This window comes from Pseudochaenichthys georgianus, chromosome 22 (genome assembly GCF_902827115.2).
Source record: "Pseudochaenichthys georgianus chromosome 22, fPseGeo1.2, whole genome shotgun sequence".
NCBI lineage: Eukaryota > Metazoa > Chordata > Actinopteri > Perciformes > Channichthyidae > Pseudochaenichthys > Pseudochaenichthys georgianus.
The window spans coordinates 3,619,278-3,627,507 of NC_047524.1; positions in this window are offsets into that span (position 1 = coordinate 3,619,278).

Here is an 8,230-nt window from a genome sequence, read left to right on the forward strand (position 1 = left end):
TGCTCTTCTCTTATTCCACATGTTATATATAATAGTATATTTAATAATTAGTGTAATAATTGATATCACGATTATTAAAAACGATTATCCATTTACTTTGAAAACATCAATTTATTGGAGAAGATGACCTGAACGTTAAGTATACTTCAACTGAAAAACCAATACAAAAAAAAAAAATTTGAAAAGAAAATAATAATAAAAAGATAATCCTTTTATTTCGATTACGTTGTTTTCGTAATCGTTGCAAGCCATAATTGTAATTGCGATTAAAATACGTTTAATTGAGCAGCCCCATGTGTCGTACAACGAGCAGTGTGCAATTAGTTAGTTATTGGCAGTCTGTGCTTTTTCTGTCAGTATGCGTTATATTAGTTTGTATTTCCTTCAGCGTAATAACGCGTGTCTCCGCTTAAAAACACAACCCTTTTTTGTCCGATTTGAGTACGTGTGTCCTTTTGTGTGCCATTTCTGGCTAGCGCTCTTTGCCAGATTTGGCGAACACAAGTTTCTGTCTCTGTAAAAGCATGATAATTCCAAACCTGGCAACACGAGCGGGACACAAAAACGTTGAGAGGCTGAGCAGTTGGGAAAACATCTGTGATTCGCCGAGAAATCGAACCAGAACATAATTAGTTCCTCGATGTACGTATCTATTGTCTGTAAGGATGCTAAATAAAGTACATGAAACACTTGTCTGTTTTAAGGCAGTTAAGCTCGCTGCTTCCTTTGCATGTTGTAACGCTAAGCCAGACTTCACACGCTCCAGCTCCTCAGTTAATGTATACGTCTCATCTCAGAAAGCAAATACACATTTGACTCTCGCCTTAAATGTTTGAACTCCTAATAGTCACACTAATGAATATTCCACATTACACAGGGGCAAGTGATTATGTCTGAAACTGATGATGAGGAGAGTAATCATTCAGCTCTGCAGTTTCCATCAGCCATACGGAGCGTTTCAGCGTCTTTGCTTTTATGGGCCGCAACCTTACTGTTTGGTTTGGTTCTCTCTCACCGCCCTCATCAATCCTATTTTCAGTCACAGCGAGATTAAGCCTCTGTACACTACTCTCCCAGCAACTGGCACGCTTGAGGCTTTAACACAATTTATGATCTAACAATTTCCCTCAGTATTCAAAAGAGACCAAAACTGAGCTTAAAGTAGTCAAATATCAGACTTGAATCATGAACCAATCATCTGCCAACGTCACTGCGTCGCTGCTACGTGTCGATAGGTCATGTTTGATGAAAAGATCCCCGATCAACTTTGTAAGATGATAATGTCTTTGTTTATTTGATCGTTTCTTCTTTGTGCCCAAAGCGGCAATACAAAAAATCAATACGCCTTTGAAGACAGACATTTAAGCTGACAGATCTGTGCTCATTGAGGCTCCGACAGCAGCCGTGGCCGGTCTGTGCGAATTATCTGCCATTTCCTGCCTTTCAGACACTTCTTAGAATGAGTGCCGACACATTGGCACGAGTGCTGATCCTCTCCGGGATCGCCTCTCAGGTGGATTTCATTATTTATTTCTCAGATTAGATTAACGATAATGGACGGGGGTCAATGACCCAAGAAGATCATTACTTATCCACTGACTCCTATACCTTGCTATTCCTCAATTACCAGCTGACAGTGAGACGCGTTGGAAACCGGGTCATGCCAAAGCCCCCTGCCTCCCCACGTATATTAGGCTAAACCTCCTTCCTCTCACCCCGCTACCCCTCTCTGGGACTCTCCAGGGAACGCTGGGGAGATTGAGTCCATTGTTTCTGCTAATGCGGTTTAGCTGCCTGTCAAAGAGGCACTTGGGAACTGCTCTCGTCTGAACCACAGGCTTGTCTCTCACCGGTACTTTGTTTGTGTACTCGTGTACATGATACTGTAATAATGAGTGTGTAGTATACAGTATGTATACATGGATACATGCAGCTTTTGTGTTAAATTACTTGCAAATACCAATTTCATTGCCAATGTTCTTATCATCGCTTCCTCATGGTGCTTTTCTATTTGTTCGTCTCCCTCTGTTATCCTGCTTCTATGTTTGAAAACTTGCGTTCAGTGGTTGCTCCCCCCCCCCAACCCATTCCTTATGTAAGCTTAAACATACAATTGCATTTAAATGTTTTTACCCCCTATCTGCCTTTGCTCCCTGACTGCCAACCCCGCCTTCCCCCTCTTAAATAAACCAATTTAATCATGGAGGCTTCTTCGCCCTTGTGTGTGTGTGTGTGTGTGTGTGTGTGTGTGTGTGTGTGTGTGTGTGTGTGTGTGTGTGTGTGTGTGTGTGTGTGTGTGTGTGTGTGTGTGTGTGTGTGTGTGTGTGTGTGTGTGTGTGTGTGTGTGTGTGTGTGTGTGTGTGTGTGTATCCTTCCCCTGTCAGTGGTGGGTTCAGTGATGCCCAGCATACTCATCCAAAATCTGTGTGACCTTGCCAGTCAGCTAGTCAGTCAGGCATGGCGGGGCATCTAGTACACCTGCCTTCTTATGCTGTGTGTGTGTGTGTGTGTGTGTGTGTGTGTGTGTGTGTGTGTGTGTGTGTGTGTGTGTGTGTGTGTGTGTGTGTGTGTGTGTGTGTGGTGTGTGTGTGTGTGTGTGTGTGTGTGTGTGTGTGTGTGTGTGTGTGTGTGTGTGTGTGTGTGTGTGTGTGTGTGTGTGTGTGTGTGTGTGTGTGTGTGTGTGTGTGTGTGTGTGTGTGTGTGTGTGTGTGTGGACAGTATGTGCATTTTTGGATCGATGTTCCTCCTCCTTCCTGTCTTATTTGTCTCGCTCCAACTGTGACAGGAAAACAAGCCTCCATTCTGTCCCACCAGATCAGCTGATTAGCATCTGATTGGGCCTTTAATCCTAATGACTTTTTCCATCACACACTTTAAAATCAGGCTGGCTTTGTCAACCAGCTCCAGCCAATAAAACATTACAGGCTTCAGGCCGGTCCCAGAGAGACAGTAATGTCACATTTTGACAGCATTTGCATTTTGGAAAGTTGCCGCTTGAGGTTGCAATAAAACCTGTGATACCCAGGTGGCACAAATGGAAAAGTACAATGCTCTTTTTCCCCCCCATAGCAACTAACATCAACATTTTTGGAAAAATGTATCAGGTGTGTTTTCCCTAAACAGTTTAGTCGAAACAGTTTATGACTTTAATTGTTCTTAAAACCGCCTCAGTAGCCGGCTTTGGAGATGAGAAGAAGTGTTACCGCAAGAGGAGCCGCAAGTGCTGAGCAAACCTTCCCTGGATAAATAGAGATTAGACACACACACACACACACACACACACACACACACACACACACACACACACACACACACACACACACACACACACACACACACACACACACACACACACACACACACACACACACACACACACACACACATACCATGTATACATCACTTCAGGGGACATTACATTGACTTACATGCATTTCCTGGAGACTTATCCTAACCTTAACCATAACCAACACATGCCTAACCCTTACCAAGTCTTCACCCTAAAATTAATGATCCCCCTCATGGAGACCTCCAATTTGTCCCCATAAGGGAGGCGAGTCCCCACACGTGACTATGTAAACAAATGTAGGTCCCCACAAGTATAGTAATGCTAGTACACACACACACACACACACACACACACACACACACACACACACACACACACACACACACACACACACACACACACACACACACACACACACACACACACACACACACACACACACACACACACACACACACACACACACACACACACACACACACACACACACACACACACACACACACACACACACACAGTTACAGTTACCATCTAGGCCTTAGGTGAAATCGACCGAGCTCAAAGGCAAATACCTAAAGAATTGCACGGAGCTGTTATACTCTAAGTTCAGGAGTAACTCAGCCAAAGAAAATCCTGATCCAGCATCTCATCAATCACTTCTGTGCGGACAGCAGCACCTGTGTGTGTTTTGTTCTCATTCTGTTCAGTTCTGTTACCTCCCTGTCTCCTGTGGAGGAATATTGAGCTCAAATCATTTCTCTAAAGAAGCAATTTGGCTCCGGGCACTTCAGTGGAAAGAGGAAACCTCGTCTCCATCATCTTAATATCCAAATGGCCCCAGTCCCTCCCTCTGCCCCTCATCTGCTCCGGCTGGCACACCCCTGGGCCATTTGTCAGGCAAACGGCGTCTCGTATGAGAGTGGGGTTGACATCAGTCCCCCAGGAAAGACGGATGACACATCACTACACCTTTATATAATTGCTGAGGCTTGTCCATCAAACTACAGCAGCGGAAGAAGAACAAGTGTAAACCCAGCGGGTCAAAGCAGGAAGGAAGAGAGTCTTATGTCCTTCTTTCTGTGTGTTTGACTCCGTCCCCTCTTGTCTCTGTCGTGGATTATTTAGACCAAGCACCACTGGTTCACTTTCGGCTCAAAACCCATTACATATAGAGGCTGCGTGTGTTCTTGGATGAGGAATCGGAGTGTGTATTGATTCTTGTGCTGGAAAATAAACTCCTGAAATAAATGGTGTTAAAGTAAAACATCAGTGACTTGTAAACTGATCACCACTGATGTCTTTATCAATGAACATACTTTGGAGGCCCTGCACCAACTCCACTTGTTTTAGAGGTGTCAATGCACTTCTGTTCAAACTGTAGCTTCTCTTATACAGTCAAAAGAGTTTTACTTCAAATTCCCATGTGCAGGTTCCTCTTTGTATTGTGTGTCTCTACTGGGAAATGTCTCCATGCTTTAATGTTCAAAAAGCTCTTTATTTTTCCAGTACTGCCTGCCCGCTCTGTTGTGATGTGTCAAGAGATGTCCCGCCCCTTAGCCTATACATTACATTACATGTCACTTGTTAGACATACTCAATACTGTGGGCAATCCCCAGGAGCAATTTGGGGTGAAGTGTCCCAGGGACACAACGACATGCTGGCCGTTTCTCAATCTCGAGGATGCTGGCTTGGTAGTCGCGTACTTCCAAGTCACTTCCTTCAGAAACGAAGCAAGTATGCTTCCAAGCCACGGCCTCGGAAAACGAAGAAGAATGGAACAGGCTAACAAGTGTGCCACTCTTTCTAACGGTTTCAACATAAACTGTACCGAAAATAAATACCTCACGATGTCTATCTAATTATGAACTTGCTTTACTTTCACGGGACACATGTTTGGTGATAACAAACAAATGTAATAAATTAACATATTTACCAACACATGTTCTACGCCACTACATACTTACATTTAAATGTGTGCCGCGTCGGTTCAGCCATTCTCCGCAAGGGTTTTTGAAATTGGTCGGTGCGCAAAGCATTGTGGGGATTTTAAGGACACGAAGTCTACCCATGTGCAGCCTCGACATTTCCCCCAAACCAAGGACGCGGCCTCGGTGGAATTCCAAGTATGCTGGAGATTGGAACAGTCCTTCGGCGGCACTCGATGACGTAGCATCCTTGAAATATTGGCTTGGAAGCCAGTATCCTCGAGATTGAATCTTTGGGATTGTTTGCCTTTGCAGACCACAACAAACCCATAAAACACACTACAGGAAAGGGGAAGACCCAACACGGCATAAGACGGACCCTTTAATTATCAGTTGCTCATGGACATGCAAGTTTACTCTTTCTATCTAATGTGAATGAGATGCTGCTCATTTGGTAGAGTTAGAAGTTAGTTTCATTGTCTTGCGAAACACTTTTTATTTATATGGTGGAGGACCAACAGCAACAAATGTGCAGACCTGAAGAGTTTGATGTAGGCTTTTCTGTCCCTGGTGTGCAGCTGGCGTAGTTTTTTAGGTTTCCCTTCTTTTATGGCCTCCTTGCCCTATGCAAGCCCAGATAACTGTTAGAGGTGATTTAGTATCACAAGAGCTGGTGATGAGGAGGAAAAGGAGACGGAGGGGAGATGTCTGAAGGGGGAGTAATAGATGGATGGGCAGAGATCACCAGGGGTACGGGTGGGCCGCGGAGCTGACACAGAATCGTCTGAATCGGGGTTTCTCAAGGACTTCTGTAATTCACAGTTTTATCTCTGCCTGGGGGATCGTGAGGATACGGATGGAGGAAAGGTGGAGGAAGAGAAGGAAGGGGCTTTGTCTCGGGGAGTGGAAGAAATTGAGAGAACAAGTTGGTATTTTAGGAAGGGGAGATGGATTGGTATCTGATGCAGTGCAACTCCAATGACAAATGGCCTCGTCGGTTGTTTTTCAGAAGCACAGAAAGCAGCGCGGGTGATGCTCGCTGCTCCTCTGTTATACAAGTGTGTGGATAGGTGGCCTTTACTGACAATTAATGAGACTGGGGGGGGTGTACAACACCGGAGATTAATGTTGGATATTCATGCTAGCTGTGGATAAATCAAGCCTCACGCTGTCGGTGGGAAGCTCTTACATTACAGCATTTCAGGGAAATACACGATTGAGTTAAAACCAACCTGATCTCACCAGAATGCGTGACTCCACCACGACTCCTTAACACCACAATGCGTGGTGGACTCACGAACTTTGTTACATTTGCGTGTCGGCACCACGCAAACAAGCCCAATGTAAAGTGAATGAGGCTCCTTTGTCGTGGTGCACACACGCATTTCTACAACATCCTGCAGTGAGCTTTTATTCTATAAAACGTTTTTAAAATATACTTTATAGCTTGTAGTAACTCGCGGGAGGCTTCTTTTATTTTATTTGTATTCATAATAATTTGTATTTTTCGTCAGAATGTATTATGGTGCATTAGTTACGAATTTGTTGTTCTCAAAAAACAGTGCATTGTGTGTAATACAACTGGGATTTTTATTAAATTAGTTAGTTTTTAAGGAAGGCCAGAGCTTCAGCTGTGTCAAATAGATTGTTCCCTAGTTAACGTTTTTTAAAAGAACATTATATTCCTATTTGATCATGTCCCCTTTATTGTATTACGGAGAGCAATGTGAGCATCCATTCCCATTGGATAACGGAGGATTTTACACCCGGAAGTAAGTATTCCCCTTACTGTCGATTGATTTTACAGTGATATCTGAACTACTCATCGACTCAAAAACACCAGATTATCCTTGTTAATTACACAACATTGATTGGTTTAAATTGTGTGCAATGCTTTTGTATTTTTCCCCTTCGATTCGGAGAAACAAATATGTGTTCAGTTTAGGATGGCCGAAGACACTACACTACCCAGAATCCTCAGCTATCGTTTGGGACTCCACCATATGCTTTGCTTGACAAACCCCGTGATTTGTCCTCAACCTCTGTGATTGGATGTTGGAGTGGCAGTGCGCGGAGTGTATGCTGAGCGACAAACAGCATTTTGAAATGGAATGAAACCCATCGATGCCCCCCCCTCCCCCTTAGGTCACAGGCTCCTCCAACAGTGCAACACAATAAAACAGATACACAGAAAAAATAGTGCAAGTCAATACAAAAAGAAAATTAGTAAAATAGTAAAAAGTGAAATAGTGCAATAAGAGTCTATACAAGGGATTGGAATATGATATATTAAACAAATCATTTCTAAGTAGCAGCCAGATTAATGCTATGGATGTTATTTCAAAGTTCAGGTGTTTAATAGTTTTATGGCCTGTGGGATGAAACTGTCCCTGAGTCTGGTGGTTTTAGTCCGGATGTAAGATAAGATAAGATAAGATGGTACTTTATTGATCCCAATTTGGGACATTGTTTTTGTTGCAGCAGCATAAAAGACAAGGCATTTTACAATAAAACAAAACCACAAATAAACAAGAATAGAAAAAAAAGAAAATAGAAAATATAGGCTACGTGTTGAAATAAAAAATATACATGTAGATATTATATATGCAAATATACATATTCAAAAATATATGACAATGGAATATGGAATATCAAATATTGAACAGATTATATATGTGTACAATGTACAGCGATGTTGTATTAGAGAAACTATGGAGCAGAGAGTTCTCTTCCAGCCAGAGGTGATTTATTGTACAGAGCTATTGCAGTGGGCAGGAATGTGTTCCTGTATGGGTCCTTGTGACAGCGGAGCTGCAGCAGTCTGTTGGAGAAGGAGCTCCGTTGACTGTCCAGCTGCAGGTGGAGAGGATGGGTGGGTTATCCATCATGGACAACAGCCTGTTCAGTGTCCTCCTCTCCAACACAGCTTCAAAGGGGTCCAGCTTGATGCCGATGACAGACCCAGCTTTCCTGATCACTTTATTGATCCTGCTGGTGTCACCGGCTCTAATGCTG